Source organism: Prionailurus bengalensis, chromosome D4 (genome assembly GCF_016509475.1).
Source record: "Prionailurus bengalensis isolate Pbe53 chromosome D4, Fcat_Pben_1.1_paternal_pri, whole genome shotgun sequence".
NCBI lineage: Eukaryota > Metazoa > Chordata > Mammalia > Carnivora > Felidae > Prionailurus > Prionailurus bengalensis.
Genome location: NC_057359.1, coordinates 28,714,968 through 28,731,192, shown reverse-complemented (window position 1 = coordinate 28,731,192; position 16,225 = coordinate 28,714,968). Strand labels below are relative to the sequence as shown.

Genomic DNA, 16,225 nt, shown 5'->3' with positions numbered 1-16,225 from the left:
ATTTTTTTTAAGTCTCCCCCAAATGGGACTTTAAAAAAAATTTTTTTTAACGTTTATTTATTTTTGAGACAGAGAGAGACAGAGCATGAACGGGGCAGGGGCAGAGAGAGAGGGAGACACCGAATCGGAAGCAGGCTCCAGGCTTTGAGCCATCAGCCCAGTGCCCGACGCGGGGCTCGAACTCAGGGACCGCGAGCTCGTGACCTGAGCTGAAGTCGGACGCTTAACCGACTGAGTCACCCAGGCGCCCCTAACTGAACCATTTTAAAACAATAACCTAACTTTTTAAATTGGGAGTAGAACATAATTGTCTTAACCCGGGTCCTCAAGAAAGTGAAGCCTGAGGCAAGGATGAAAGTGCTGATATGTCATTTGGGAGGTGCAGACCTAGGGCAGCAGGGGTAGAGAAAAGGGAGCTATAAGGAAAGAAAAGACGTGATGGCATCACAATGACCCACGAAGAGAACCAGCAGACTGTACAGCAGGCAGGCACATCCACTGTCCAAGGGGGATTTTCTGGAAGGGTTACAACTCCATGGCAGAGGTAGAACCTACCCACTTCCCAACTCCATCTTGTCTCTTGCATCTCAGTGGTCATCCCTAGACGTCCATATGCCCATTACTTCCGGGTTGTGCCGTCTAGCTCTTTGGTGGTTTCTGAGTCTCATTTCTGTTCTTTGGTCAGATGAACACAATTATACAACATGCTCATGAGCTGTTTTGAGGATGAAACAGGATAATGAATTAAAAACCTTAGTATTCAAATAAATGGTTGCTAAGGGAAGAGATGATGCGAACTCCTAAGTGCTCAGCCATTGACCAGAGAGCTCCTAATCATCTATGAAATGATGAGGAACCTGTGATCAGTAGGTCACAAGGAAACAGGGCAGACACTTGGATGTGGTGACAGACTTGGATCCTGGTCCAACAGTGATGTGCAGCTGTTATGACTATATTCATGAAAGTGGTGGGATAGGATGGGATCCAAAAATATTTCTGCAGAATAATAATAAGCAAGAATTAAATAACTTTGGATGGAAAAGACTCAACTCTGTAGTAGTCAAACACAATAGCTTCTAACAGCTCCTCAGGAAAATGTCTATTTCAACATTGCTTCAGGAATTCAGAGAATGCTGGAAATATTTACTCCACCTTGTTTCTACCTTTAAAAAAAATATCATGTAGACCTAGAGCAAAAGTTCACATCTCCATCTGTTGTCTCACTGGGGCAGGGTTGTTCTTTTAAATTTGGGAGATAAGAGCATCAAAGTTCCCAGAGCAGGCTCTTGACTTTTCCCCTCAACATTCACTTATATTGAATGGTTGCAAGTTTCACTACAGAGCGGCAACACACTGCATTTCAGCCAAGAAACTCACGTTTAAGAAAAAAAATATTCCAAGCCACAATGAAAACAGATCCAGTGCTAACAGCTGAATTAAACCTTGAAGCCAAAACATTTAAAAATTGGTATTCTCATGTTGCTTGTTACTTCTTTACATGGCATACAACTGGATGCCTTAATTCTCTGTCGAGTCCATTAAGAACAGAACTTTTCATTCCACAAATACTCCTTGAGATTTGGGGTTGGGGCTATGGACATTAATATGCAAGCATTGCATGAGCTTCCTACAATTTAGTTGCAAATATGTGACAATTAACCAGTACAATTGTGAAAAGGATGGTATAAGGCAGTCTGAGAGTCTGGACTAGTGAGGGATAAAGATAGCTAAGGGCTCCAAATTTACAAGAGAGAACCCCACATGTTGGACAAATCAATGGAGGCATAGGGTGGAGGCAGAATTTGAAAGGATGGAAAGAGCCTAGGTGGAGAAAAGGGGCTGAAGAGAGCTAATATTCTAGGCTAGAAGAGAGTTATGAGTAAAGGCATAGAGGGGTAATGTGCATGCCATGGTCAAGGGGCAGAATGGGAAATAATAGTGTTTATTGAGCACCTACAGTCCATTTGGTTGTGCTAAGCCCTTCAACATTATTCTCATTAAATCTTTCAATAACCCCACATATAGGCATTCTTATCATCTCATTTTTACAGAGGTAGACACTGTCTTTGAAAAGGCTGAGTGACTTTCCAGGGTCAAGGAATTATCCACAGGCAGGATTTTGAATTCAGGATGAGGGCTCAGGTGAGACTAGGAGGAGCCTTACATGCCAGGCCTGTGCAGGGTAATGGGTGAGGCAGAAAAGAGACAAAGAGGAATGAGCCTCATTCCTCAGGCTCACAGTCTAGTTGGGAAGAAAGACAAGATGGCAAGTCAATAGGATGGTGGTGTGCAGGATGGACCAGAGCAGGGAAATGCAGCGCCATCCATGGGGTTAGAAATGCCAACTCTCAGGCTGTACTCCAGACCTACTGAATCAGAAACTCTGGGGATGGGGCCCAGCAATCTGTGTTTTAACAGGCCCTCCAGACAATGATGGAGCCTGAGAACCATCTAGCAGTGGAAGTAGGGATGGAGAGGGCCACCTGGTGAAATGTTATGAAGGATGAACCAGTGCTAAATTTTTCTGTCCACTCAGTCCTTGGCTCACACAGGCTACACCTTGCTGAATGGCTGTGGAGGGCTAGAAGAAATGGAGGACAGAATGTTTCCTCATAGGTGTGGACATTTGAGACCTGGGTTGGTTGTCCTGGATTTGCCACATCCTTCACCTCTTTGAAGTCTCAGTTTCCTCGTGTGTAAAATGGAAAGAGCAGTAAGAGCAACCTCACAAAGATCTTGTTGTGAGTGCAAGGAGGTTGTATGAGAGTACACACTAAACTTGCATCAAAGTGGAAATACAGGCTGTTACTAGTGACAGACAGAAAGAGAGAAGAGAGGCTCTCCTCACCACTTGGTTTTATGAAATATGAAGTATCCACCTGGATAGAGGGAGTGATGGTAGAATAGCTAATTGTGAATGCCCCTGTGGACAGTTGAAGACTCCAAGGTCAGGGATGGAAATACAGGTTTTAGAATCTTGGCAAAGAGATGAGTAAGGGTAGGGTTGCTCTTTTGTCACAAAGAGGGTCACAAATAGAGAGTTTATATTTATATAAAATACCACAATCCACAAAGCTCATCATGTGGCATCTCCAAGGTGCTTTTGGCACAGTCTCAGGGGGCCCCAGAGATGAAGATGTGTGGGGAGACTGTGGCGGACACACGAACCCTGAGGATGCACAGGGCAGCTAAGACCACTGAGAGAGAAAATTTCAAAATTAAAATAGGGGAGGGGCACCTGGGTGGCGCAGTTGGTCAAGTGTCCAACTCCTGATTTCGGCTCAGGTCATGATCCCCAGGGTCGTGGGATCAAGCCCTGCACTGGGTTCCACACTGAGCATGGAGTCTGCTTAAGATTCTCTCTCTCTTTCTCTCTCCCTGTCCCTCTGCCCCTCTCCCCAATTCATGCTCACTCTCTAAGAAAAAAAGACAAAAAATTAAAATAGGAGATTTCTCAGATAGTTGTGGCCAGTATAGTATTCAGGCTACAAACTCAGGTCTGCAAGAAATAGGACATATTTAATTAGTCAATTAATTTTTTGCTTTTGTGGTTTATTTAGTATTAATGCTTAATCTGAGAAACATTTTTTGGAAGAATAATTGAAATATGATTTATATACAATAGAATTCACTCTCTTAAAGTGTATAATTCAGAGGTTTTTACATATTTACAAAGTTGTACAACCATTACCACTATTTAATTCCTGAACATTTTCCTCCCCGCAAAGAGAAATCTCATAGTCCTTAAGGGTCACTCCATTTCATCGAGCACCTGGCAACTATTAATCACTTTCTGTCTCTATGGATTTGCCTATTCTGGGCATTTCATTTAAATGGAATCATATAATACGTGACTTTTTGTGACTGGCTCCTTTCACTTAGCACAGTGTTTTCAAGTGTTTTCCATATTGTTGCATAAATAAGTACTTCATTCCTTTTTATTGCTGAATAATATTCCATTACATAGATACATTTGTTTATCCATCCATCAATCAGTGGAGTCTTTGGCTATTTAAAATAATGGTGTGGGATGCCTGGGTGGCTCTTGGGTGTCAGACTCTTGGTTTCAGCTCAGGTCATGACCTCACAGTTCGTGGGATTGAGCCCCGTGTTTGGCTCTGTGCTGTCAGTTTAGGATTCTTTTTCTCTCCTCTCTCTGCCCCTCTCCCAACTCTCTCTCTCTCTCTTGCTCTCTCAAAATAAATGAATCATTAAAAAAAAGACTATTAAGAATAAATAAATAAAATAATGCTGCAATGAACATTTGTGTAAAAGTTTTTAAGTGGCTATATGTTTTCATCTCTTTTGGGTATATACCTAGGAGAGGAATTATTGGGTCATATGGTAACCCTGTTTAACTTTTTGAGTAACTGTCATTACCACTGTTGTTTCCACAACCTTGGTAACAGTTACTATTTTATTATAATTATCCTGATTTGTGTAAAGTGTTATCTCATTGTGGTTTTAAGTTGCCATTTCCCTAGTGACTAATGATGTTGACCATCTTTTCTTGTGCTTATTGGCCATTTGTATGTCTTCTTTGGTGAAAGGTCTTTCAAACCCTTTGTCTATTTAGTGGGAGGGTTATTTGCTCTTTTACTGTTGAGTTGTAAGAGTTCTTTGTATACTTTTTATACAAGTCCCTTATCAAATGTATGATATACAATTATTTTCTCCCATCCTATGCATTCTTTTTACTTTTTAAATTATGACTTTTATAGAAAAAAAGTACTAAAATTTTGATGAAGTTGAATTTATAATTTTTTTAAAAAATTACTTGTGTTTTGGGGTAATATCTAATGCCTAATTTAAAATCAAAGATTTACACTTACATTTTCTAAGAGTTTTATGGTTTTAGCTCTTACATGTAGGTCTTTGATCTATTTTGAATTAGTTTTCATATGTGGTGTGAGGTAGGAGTCCAACTGCATTCTTTTGCTCATGGATATCTGGGTGTCTGAGCATCATTTGTTGAAAAGATTGTCCTTTCCTCATTGAATTATATTGTCGTTTGTTGGAAAGCAGTTGGCCATAAATGAATGGCTTATTTCTGGACTTTCAATTCTATTATGTTGATTTATACAATATGTCTATCCTTATGCCAATACTATTGTCTTGATAATTGTAGCTTATAGTAGAAGTGTGAGTTCCTCTACTTCGTTCTTTTTCAGGCTTATTCAGGTAATTTTGGATCTCTTGCATTTCTACATAAATTTTAGTATCAACTTTTCAATTTATGCAAAAAGGGAAGCTGAGGTTTTGATAGTTTGTGTTGAATCTGTATAACAATTTGAAAAAAATAGCCACTTTACCAATATGAAGTCTTCTGATCTATGAACATAGAATGTCTTTCTATTTATTTAAGGTCTTTAGTTCCTTTAACAGTAGTTTTCAGTATACAAGTCTTACAATACTTCTTTTGTTAAGTTTATTCCTAAATAATTACTCTTTTTGATGCTGCTGTAAATTGAATTGTGAATTTTGTTAATTGTTAAATTATAAATTTTCTTACCTTATTTTTTGGATTGTTCACTACTAGCGTTTAGAAATACAATTGATTTTTGTATATTGAACCTATATCCTGCAAACTTGATATACTTGTTTATTAGTCCTAATAGGTCGTGTGTGTGTGTGTGTGTTCCTTAGGATTTTCTATATATAAAATCATGTGATCTGTGATTACAGATGGTTTTACTTCTTCTTTACCAGTATAGATGTCTTTTATTTCTTTTTCTTGTCTAATTAGCCTGGATTTACTTTATTTTTAAACAATAATTTCCTCTTAAGCTTCTATTTTGCCAAGCCATGGAATCATAATTATCAATTTGGATCTGCTGTGCATTTTCTGGACTTGTGCCTAATTTCTTAGGAAGCTTATACGGAATTAAGTTATCAATAGAGGAGAGCAGTGGCTGGTCCTTGGTGCCAACTTCATTCCTGTTTCTATTGAGTGTTCAGCCCTTGATGCGTGGAGAGCACTGCTTTGTCCTTCCTGGCCCAAGCTGTTGGCCTTCTCAGATTTCTAGCTCTCTGTGCTACCTTGTTATAGCCCTTGGGTACTCACAAAACATTCAGTAGCTCCCAAGTTTCTCTGGTTGCAGGAAACTCTGTTGAGACTGTCTTAGATCTGTCTGCTTAAACATAACATTGCTCTCTCGCCCTGATGGGCAACAGGAGAACATGTACCCTGGGCTCTTCCTGGATATGGTGAATATGAATTCCTTTGGAGTCCCCAATAAACATGGAGCTTTGGTCATTTGACCCTGTATCCCAGGATCTGGTCATGGGGTGGGACTGACTATGGAGCCCATCTCACAGGCATCTCATTCCATGCTCCTGTATTCCTTTCTCACTCTCTTAATTTCCCATCTAGAGAATTTTCATGTGATTCAAGCAGTTTACATGGGCTCTTTCCTTAGTCTTCGAAACTGGTGGTTCTCAGTTGTGTCTCAGGGATGTTGGCAATGTCTGAAGATATTTTTTTGTTGTCACAACTGGGGATGAAGTAGGTACTACAAACATCTAGTAGATAGAAACCAGGGATGTTGCTAAACATTTTACAATGCACAGGACAACTCCCACAACAAAGAATTATCTGGACTAAAATGTCTATAAGGTGGAGGCAGAGAAATCCTATAGTAAATCTATTGTTTAAGCTTTAAATCTTTGAAGATCTGGGCTTTTGAAGTAATAATTTTTTAAAAAGCATTTTAATCTGATTTTCTGTTGTTTTATTGCCATCCTTAGGGCATGAAAGCAGAAGGTCTATTTGATCAGGGAAGGGTAGGGAGCAGAAGGAAATAACAAAAAACACATTAGTTGAGTATCACATAGCAATGAAACTGAATGAGCCATAGACACACACAAAACCCAACCACAAAATAATGTTGAATGAAAGAGTATATACAGTATGATTTCACGTATATAAAGTTCAAAAAGAAGCAAAAATATTTTATTGGGATATTCACAGCTGGATGGTAACATTATAAAGGAAAGCAAGGATATCATTGCCACAAAATTCAGGGTGATAATTATCTCTGGGGTGGAAAGGTGGAGGGAAAATGTGATGGAGAAAGGATACCAAGTGAGGTTCAAAGGTACTAGTGGTGTTCTATTTCTTGTTTCTTTTAAACACTGCATTTTTGTTTTATAAGATTTTATGTATGCTTCACAATTAAAACCAACCCAACCACATTAGTCAGAATTCAGAAACTTTACCCTTCCAGAACAGAAAAAGTACATAAATGGAAAAATAGGTGAATTTCAAACAAAAGCTGGGTTTCAGTTAATAGTAATGTACCAATGATAATGCCACAGTTTTGATGCCTATACTATACTAATGTAAAACGTTAGCAATCAAGGAAATTGGGTGAGAGATACATGGGGTCTTTCTGAACTCTTTGCAACTTTTCTATTAATCTAAAATTAGTTCAAAATAAAATGTCGACTTAAAACAGATCTCATGCTAATATTTATAGATCTTTCTCTAATTCTTGATCTTTCTTTCAGTTTTTGCTGATTTTCTTTTGATGATATGAATAACAATGAACATAATGAGAGCTAATACTTGCAAAGCACTTATTTTGTGTAAGCCACTGCTCTAAGTACTTCATACATGTTCACTCATTTCATCCTGACAGGATTCCAACAGTTAAATGTTATTACTATCCCCAGTTTACTGATGAGGAAATAGAGACATGGAGAGAACTGTGTGCAGTGACTAGCCCAGCTGGTAGGTGGCAAAGAGGGTAAAACACCAGTACAGCCGCAATCTGGCTCCACCACTTGTGCTCATAATACACTGTGGTTACTTTACTGAGGGTTTCAGAAGTATGAGAAGTACAAGGAGACAAACAAAACCACAGCCGCTCAGATGCAACCACGATTTACACTATAGCATGTTTCCTTCTTCCCTTTTTTCTCTGTATGTTTTCATTTGGCATATACAAATTTGTAGCTTGATTTTCTTCTTACTCCAAACATCATGTCAAAAGCCTTTTTCATGCCTCTAAAAATCTAAAGTAAACATTAAAGGCTATGCAATATTCTGTGTACAGATATGCAGTGTTTTACACACCCGTATCTGGAATGCTGGGCATTTAGGTTGTTTCTAATTTCTTTTTCATTAGATACAAAGCTGCCATGAACATCCTCATTCTTAATTTATGCCTATATTTTGATCATTTGCTCAATTTCTTCTTTTTTGTCATTTTCTTTTTTCTGTTTTTCTTACCCTTACTTACTAACCCAAGCAGTTCTATAAATTCACAGGGTAACACTTTAGAATAAAAATTTTCAAGCTTTTGGGGGCTCCTTCCTGGGTGACTCAGTTGGTTAAGCATCAGACTCTTGGTTTTGGCTCAGCTCATGATCTCACAGTTTGTGGGCTTGAGCTCCACACCAGGCTCTGTGCTGACAGTGCAGAGTCTGCTTGGAACTCTCTCTCTCCCTCTTTCTCTGCCCCTCCCCTGCTTGCTTGCTCACTCTCTCTCTCTCATAATAAATAAATAAACAAACTTAAGATATTTTTTTCAAGCTTTTACAACTCTGTTTCATACCATTCGATCAATATTCCCCCTTATCCTTTGAGAGTGAATGGCAGATTTTCCATGCTATGAAGATGAGACAAACAACTGTGAGTAGTATCTTTCTTTACACCTGAGGGAAGAGAGGTGCCAGGGTGAAGCAGGATTAGGCAATGACACCCATAATGATGAGGAAACAAGTAACATTTCAAAGCTCCTAGTAATATACCAAGTGCTCTTGGCATGTAGTATCTTACTTATTCTTCTGACCAGTTCTATAGGTAGATATTTCTATCCCATTTTATAGATGAGGAAACTGAGGCCCAAACCCAGAGAGCTAGATTCAGAAGAAAGGGTGGGCAAGGAAAAAGTTATGATATAGGAAGGGGAGCAACTGTTAGACCAGACCTATTTGTCTATGTGTCTCTGAGCAACACATTGTGTGGTGCCTATTACATCAGGATCGGTACTTAATATTTACTGGGGAAAAAAATCCCTCAGCTCCTTATCTTCAGGGTTCTTTACAGAATCCTCAATTTATGACAGTCTATCCCAGATATTTGCATTTAAATCAGCCCACGTGGGGTGAGGCTGGTGGGAGTGTGGTGCGTGCAAACCTAAATCTTGCCACTCAAAGCACGGTCTACCAAGCAGTGGTCGTGGAACCTGAATTTGTCAGACATGTGTAATCTCAGGCCCCTCCTCACACACACTGGCTCAGGATCTGCATTTTCACAAGATCCCAAGGCTCTGAATACACATGGAAGTCTGAGAAGCAGTGCTCTGAGAGTTTCTTAAGAAGAAAGATTTGTCTTAGGCTGTGTGGAGGCCCAATGCCAAACCTATGGGCCCTGAAACAGGTCTTCAGCTCAGTTCTGTTCACGAAAGTGGCTCAAAGAATATTGGCTGATGGCAGAGGCTATCTAGGGACTCTTGGAAATTCAGGTGTGAGATCAGAGAACTTCGGCCCTGCCAACTTTCTTTTTCTTGCTCTATTCCTACTTCTACCTACACCCAACTCCATCATATTGTAAAGTTCCAAGGTGGGATCTGTTGGAGGACTTCTAGAGGAATCTTCTAAGCAGAGAACAGCTGAGTTCCAGCTGCCACTATCAGCTTCCAAGAAAAGACAAGAACCACGAAGACAAAAACAATGCTACATTTGGGAAGTAAGGGCAGGAGGATGGTGAGAGGAGATGGTTTCTCCTCATGCTTTTTATAGAAGTGCATTTTTGCTTCAAGAACTGACAGGGTTCTTAGAAAGGGTGTAGCCCAACCTCCTTGTTTTACCTGTGAGGGAACCAAAAGCTTGCACCGCAACCACACAGCTATTGGCAAGGGCAGAGTCGGGGGTCATGTGTGGCTCTTCAGTTTCCAGACCCAGTCCCGTTCCACACCACATGGGATGCGAGGGTGGTTATACTACTCATCATCATTTCCAACCCCTTCTAGCAAACCTTCCTTCACACCTTCACCTGCACCTCCTTCAGAAGTAAGAAAGCTCCTCTCCAGACACTCCTATAGTTGGGTTCTGGATACAGTTGGGGTTACTTGGAGTAGATGTGCTCCCAGGATGTCTGAAAGTGGAAGTTATCACAGAGCACATTTCTACTCTTTCCGTTGGCAAACCTGGGGATGGAGGTGAGACGCTACAGCACAGCCACGTGGGAATCAAGAGGCGAAGGACACTCACCCTTGCCAGTGCAGATGGAGGACAAGAGGTGTGGTTCTGGGGAAACAGTTGAGACCACGAGGCTTTCTGATCCCTGACCCGCATCAAAGATACCCCAGAAGGCAGCTTCTCGATTCCCAACCTTTCTGACGATGGTGAGGCAAGAAACAGCTCCTGGAAGGCGATTCCTCCTACCTTTCTGATAATTTGGTAAACACATAACTCACATAACATTAAATCCTTTTGTGCTTCAAGTGCCCAGGGCACTTCTATTTTCTGCTGCTGATACATTTCACTCTCCTAAGTGTGAGCCATATATTCACAATTAATCATGGTCAGGAGGAGCTCTGTGAAGACCCATTTTTCTCCTTTTCTCTCTGAATATGAATGCACATTATTTGAAACACATTTTTCACAATGTATTCTTATTTTAGAATTTATATTACGTCATCACCTAAACATCCTGGAACTGTAGGATACTGGAATACAAACATTGTCACATCTCAAAACTTTAGGCATCAGGAGAAATACCAGAGGTTTCATTCAGTTTGAAATTAGGGTGCCTGGCAAAAGAACAAACACACCTGACTCAAGAAGAGTTACTGGAGGATAGAACATTTAATTTTTTTCTTCTTAATATTTGTATGAGATATTTCTAATTTTTTTAAATGTTTATTTCTGAGAGAAAGAGAGCACAGGCAGGGGCAGGGCAGAGGGAGAGGGAGACACAGAATCCGAAGCAGGCTCCAGGCTCTGAGCTGTCAGCACAGAGCCTGACGTGGGGCTCGAACTCACATACTGCAAGATCATGACCTGAGCCGGTGGGATGGTCAACTGACTGAGCCACCCAGGTGCACCATGAGATATTTCTAATGCTGAGTACTTTCTTGCTATGTCACAGTATAGCATGCATTTATTCATATGGCACATTTGGCCCAGAAAGTGGTTTGTATTAAAGTCCATGTAATGGTTTGAAGTTAATCATTTAGAGAAAAAATTTATTCCAAAATTCTAGCTTATTTTAATAATAATGATAATAGTAAGAGCAACAATGACTGCCATTTACTGACATCTTCCTATGCTCCAGTCACTGTGCTAAAACGCCTTTTATCTCATGCATTGGATGTTTCCATAGGGTAGATGTTATTGTTCCCATTTTACAACTGATGACACTGAGATTGAACACCTTCATGGTCACACAACTGGTAACTGACAAATCTAGCATTTGAAAACCTAGACATTTTTGACCCCCAAGTTCATAACCATTCCAACTTTGTCTCCCAAAATAGCACCTGCTGGAGAGAATAGGGTTTCACGGAGTTTTGAGAAGTTCAGGCTGTGGGCTGCAAATTCTAATGTAACTAAAGGGTGTTAAGGGGATGGATTTTTTTTTTCTTTTGAATCTTATTTCTTTTCCTGATGAAAATTTGGGTCATGTAAAATTTTTTATATATGTCCAAGTTCATGGAGTTCTAGGGGGAAGGAGCCAGTAATGCATACCCACAAGAAAATAAATTAGACCAAAGTAGAAGGACAGGAAATTTTCCTTTTTGTTTCTCTCTTGACTACCTGAGGATTCTGGGCCATTCACATTTTTGCAGAGTTTCAAGAGGACCTGACACTAGGTGAATCTCACTCTTGGCGTCGAAAGAACTCACACGCAGAGGGGTGTATGGTACAAACTCATTAGTCATCAAGAAAACCTCTTCTTCACCTGCACCCACAGAATGGCTCTGTGCACATTCCTGCAACATCCCTCGTTTCCAGTGCTGTGCTAAGAAATACATCAGACAGACTCTCCCTTGTCTATTCAAATGATCTTTCCTGTTTGCTTGACGCTTTTGACAAAAAAGGATGGGAGGAAAAACTCTGCCACCCACAGCAAAGTGCTTCATTCACCTGGGCATTGGAGTCAACACCTTGGCAGCCAAGTGCTGGAAGGGGCTGGGTTCAATTTTGAATGTTGTCCAGTACTCAAGCCACGCAGTTAATCACACACAGAGGCTGACTTCCCTTCCCAGGTTACGAACGTCACGGAGGGATCAGGGGTCAGGGGTCCTCGTTGCATCATCCGCTTTTTGCAAGAACGGCTGACACCAATGGCGATTTCCCCGTGCACAGACTGGTGGCCCCCCGAGAGGATGGGGCCCCCAGAAGCTCCACTTCCATCTGGACCTTGCGCTCCCAAACACAACCCACTTGGCGGGCGGTGCAGAAACCAGCTGATGCAGCTCTCGTTGACCCTTCAGACTCGACCTTTCTCCTGTAATCTCTAATCTTGTTTTTAATAAATGTTTAACTTCTGGATTAATTTCCATGATTTCTGAGGGTAATTTTTCACAACTCAGATAATGCGTTCTACGTGCTTGCTGAGCTGTTGCTGCACTCAACACTGTAAACACTTCAGACTGCTGTTGTCTTCCTAATACTCTCCCTTATTATGTGGGCTTGCGTCGTCAATGAAATTTCGTCTTTATTCTTTCTGCCATCTGTATAATCGCCAGAGTTTAGAAATGCTTGCTCCTTCCTTTCTTTGCCTCTGGGAGAAGAATTGTTTGTTCAACCTTCACTAAATTAGTATTTTTCTGGCTTCTTATCTCTCATTTCTTGAGCAGTGGTATATAATTAACTCTGAAATTTTAATGTTTTTCACTTTCCTGCCTTTTCTTTGGCAATTCACCTGTTTTCTACTTTCTTCCTCTCCATCTGCTGATCCCAGGGAGGGGTACTTCTCGCCCACATCATTATTCTATTTGTTTTTTAAAAGGCTCTGTGGTTTGTTGGAAGAAGAAAATGTTATCTGCTGCCACAGAGCCTGACTGGTCTCCTTTGTCATTTTGCCCGAGTTCCTTGGGTCACGTCTCTTATCCTCTGTACGTGGCCATGGGACTCGGAGGCGCCGTGTAATGCCATAATGGAACCACATTTAAAAGCCGGACGGATTCCTCAGAGTACTGCTGCTCTAATATGCTCCCATTACCGGCGTGTGTCGATATGTGCCCGAGACAGCAAAACTGCTGGGAGGGTATCTGAAAACAACGGAGAACATCAGGATGATGTGGATCTTGGCAGATTTTTTCCAGTGTTTCTTTTTGCCTCCTGTCATACCACAAGCAGCCTTATTTTATTTTTTGTTTTGTTTTGCTCTTTATTATGTTGCCTTTTCTTATAATAGCAAGTGATTTAAACAAGAAGTCCTGTGATATGATTTTCCAATCACTTATATACAACTTTTAAAACACAAGCTGAAGAATGCTGCGCATACAGTCACACATTTTATTACTGTTTTTCTTTTAAGCTTGTAACTTGAAAATTATTCTAGGGGCACCTGGGTGGCTCAGTCGGTTGAACGGCCGTCTTCGGCTCAGGATATGATCTCGTGGCTTGAGAGTTCGAGCCCCGCATCAGGCTCACTGCTGTCAGTGACGGAGCCCACTTGGGATCCTCTGTCCCCCTCTCTCTGCCCCTCCCCAGCTCGTGCTCTCTCTCTCTCAAAAACAAATAAATATTAAAAAGAAAATTATTCCAGTCTTTCCCTCTTTTTTAAAATTTACAATATTGTTTACATTTGCATTACTATTTTCACATACTAACATACAGAGATCATGTGTCCATGCTTATAAATATCACTTTTCATGTGATTTTTAAGAGGTCGAATTTGCCTTTTTTAGGACCTGTCTTAGGTGTCAGTGACCATCCTGTGTCCTCCGAGGACCATGCAGTTACTGGGTGCTCCACCAACATTTGAGGACTGGATGTGAATTGAATCAATGCATTCAACGGAAAAAGTCAAACGGTAGATTGCAGTGGTCTGAGGGGGGATATGAAGAAACCAGATTCTGAGCATCTAAAGGTATCCCACGTTTTTTTAGTTTCCTGTTTTTCTTGTTGTTTAATTTCTTTAGAACAAGGAGAACATTTTCAAACCTCTAATCAGTGGTGATGAGTGTCCTTGTCAGACCAGAGAAGACGGGAAGCTGGTTCTCAGGATCAGCATTGGCATGTGATTTGGGTATTTATCTCTCTGAGATGATTTATGTCTGGACCTACCTGGAAGTCTGCAGGTTGGACCACATGTTCTCTTAAGGTCTTTGCCAAGCCAATATTTTTTGAATTCCTTGGTAAAATGTTAGAATTACCAACTCACACTTGCTTTAGATAAAACTCGGCAGACAGCGGAGATATGAAGGGAAGTTACCCTGCATGACCCTAAAAGCTTACAATTTGCCTTTCTTCTACAAGTGGATAAGATCAACCCTTTAGTATCATGTTATTTTAATTGCTCTGAGATAATAATTTTTGAAGTGTGAGTCAGATCCTATCATTTCCCAGTTGTAATGCTCCAATGTCTTCTTTTGCAAATGGGATAAAATCTAAACCCTTTACTGTGGCTCTGCATTGCTCTCCACCACCCAGGACTCTGTTCATGCTGGTCTGTGTTTTACTCATCTTCAGTGGCACCCGAGGGTTCCTAGCAGTTGCTCTCTTCTGGGGAATATGCCTTAAATTCCCCTGGATTGATGTTTGAAAATATGATTCCCGCCTGCCCTTCCTCTCCTCCACCTTCTGAAATGAAACTTTTCTGGGAGTGAAGCCCTGGGGTAGGTATAATATTTTGAAGCTTCCAGTAGATTCTGATACACACCCACATTTGGGACCTACTGCCTCACAGGGAAGCCTCTGGACCTGGCTGCTGGCCTGCCCCCACATGGCTGGAACCATTTTCCTTATCATTCAGGGATGTTGTTAACTAGCCTAACTCTTCAAAATCCGGGCCAAGGAAAAGAAGGCACAGAGACAGAATTTCCCTTTCCCATCTATCTGGGGCCCTGCCATTTGACCTCTTGCTTCCAGTCTAAGGTGCAAGCCCCACTGCTCTGAGAGAGCCAAGCTCCATGACCTTCTCTCCTACCCTCGGCCCTGCCTGCAGAGGTGATCACATAGAACTTCTGAGTGATCCTGGTGTCCCTCACCATCCCTGACACAGAAGGTGAATCCTCTAGGATCTCCTGAGGAACATGACCTCTGGGAGCTCTGGGGTGCTCACATCACCACCCCAGCACCCACTGCTCAGACTTTTGTTCTTTGGTGGAAATACACTATTCAAAAGTAAACGATTCAGTGGCGTTTAGTACAATCATAATGTTGTGTGACCATCACCTCTATCTAGTTCCAAAACATTGTCATTGCCCCCAAAGAAACCCCATAACCCTGAGCAGCCACACCCCACCCCTCTCCCACAGCCCCCGGCAACCACCATCTGATTTCCATCTCTATGGATTTACCCATTCTGGACATTTGGGCAGGGAATGCAGGAATTGCTCCGGCCCAGCTTAGACACTGCCTTTGCAGGAGACCAGCGCCAGCCACTGTTCCAGTTTACTTTACCCTGAACCAGTAAGCTGTGGCTGGTGGGGGACTGGGCTGAGGCCAGGTCACAGGGCCTCCTAGGCAGGAGGGGCTGTTGACTGTGTAACTTCTCTTGGAAGGAAGTGTGAGAAAGCATGCCAATATGATATCCTTAGAACAACTCTTGAAAATAATTTGCCGAAGTCTGCTTTGCTAGAGAGAGAACTGAGAAACCAAAGAGCCTGAGTAGAGAAAAAAATGAAGAATAGGAACACCGAGGAGACAAGTTTTACAGCTTAGTGGTTTTCCAAGTGGCTGAACCGGGTGGTTCACAAGACTTGGCTGTAACAGAGGTGCCTACACTTTGGTATATAACAGATTCTCCTGTGTAGTGGCTTAAAAATACAGGTTTCCTGGATTCAGCTTCCTTGGGTGGGGCAGAAGTTCTGCTGGGAATCTATATTTTAAAAATAAGCTCCTTTGATGATTCTGATGCACACCAGAATTTGAGGAAAGCTACCCTATGGGAATTTTCAGTAACAGGAGATTTAAAACAATAGAGAATCAAGCCTTTACCCTGGTGCAAAAGTTCCTTCTCAACTGCCTGACATCTGTTCTGGTTCTGGGGTGTAATTACAGCAAATGAGAAATTACAATGCAGTTTGAAGCTTAATAATCA

General features: G+C 41.3%; 1 long non-coding RNA gene across 2 annotated transcripts in view; it reads right to left on the bottom strand.

Moving 5' to 3' along the window:
* Positions 1-209: 209 nt before the first annotated feature.
* LOC122475278 overlaps positions 210-16,225 on the bottom strand; it is a 33,830-nt gene continuing 17,814 nt past the window's right edge. The window contains exon 4 of one of the 2 annotated variants that reach the window (XR_006295135.1): positions 210-715. This is a non-coding gene — a long non-coding RNA (uncharacterized LOC122475278). Of the gene's footprint in view, positions 716-10,603; positions 10,761-16,225 lie in introns of those variants that run through there. The other variant, XR_006295134.1, reaches the window with a different exon arrangement.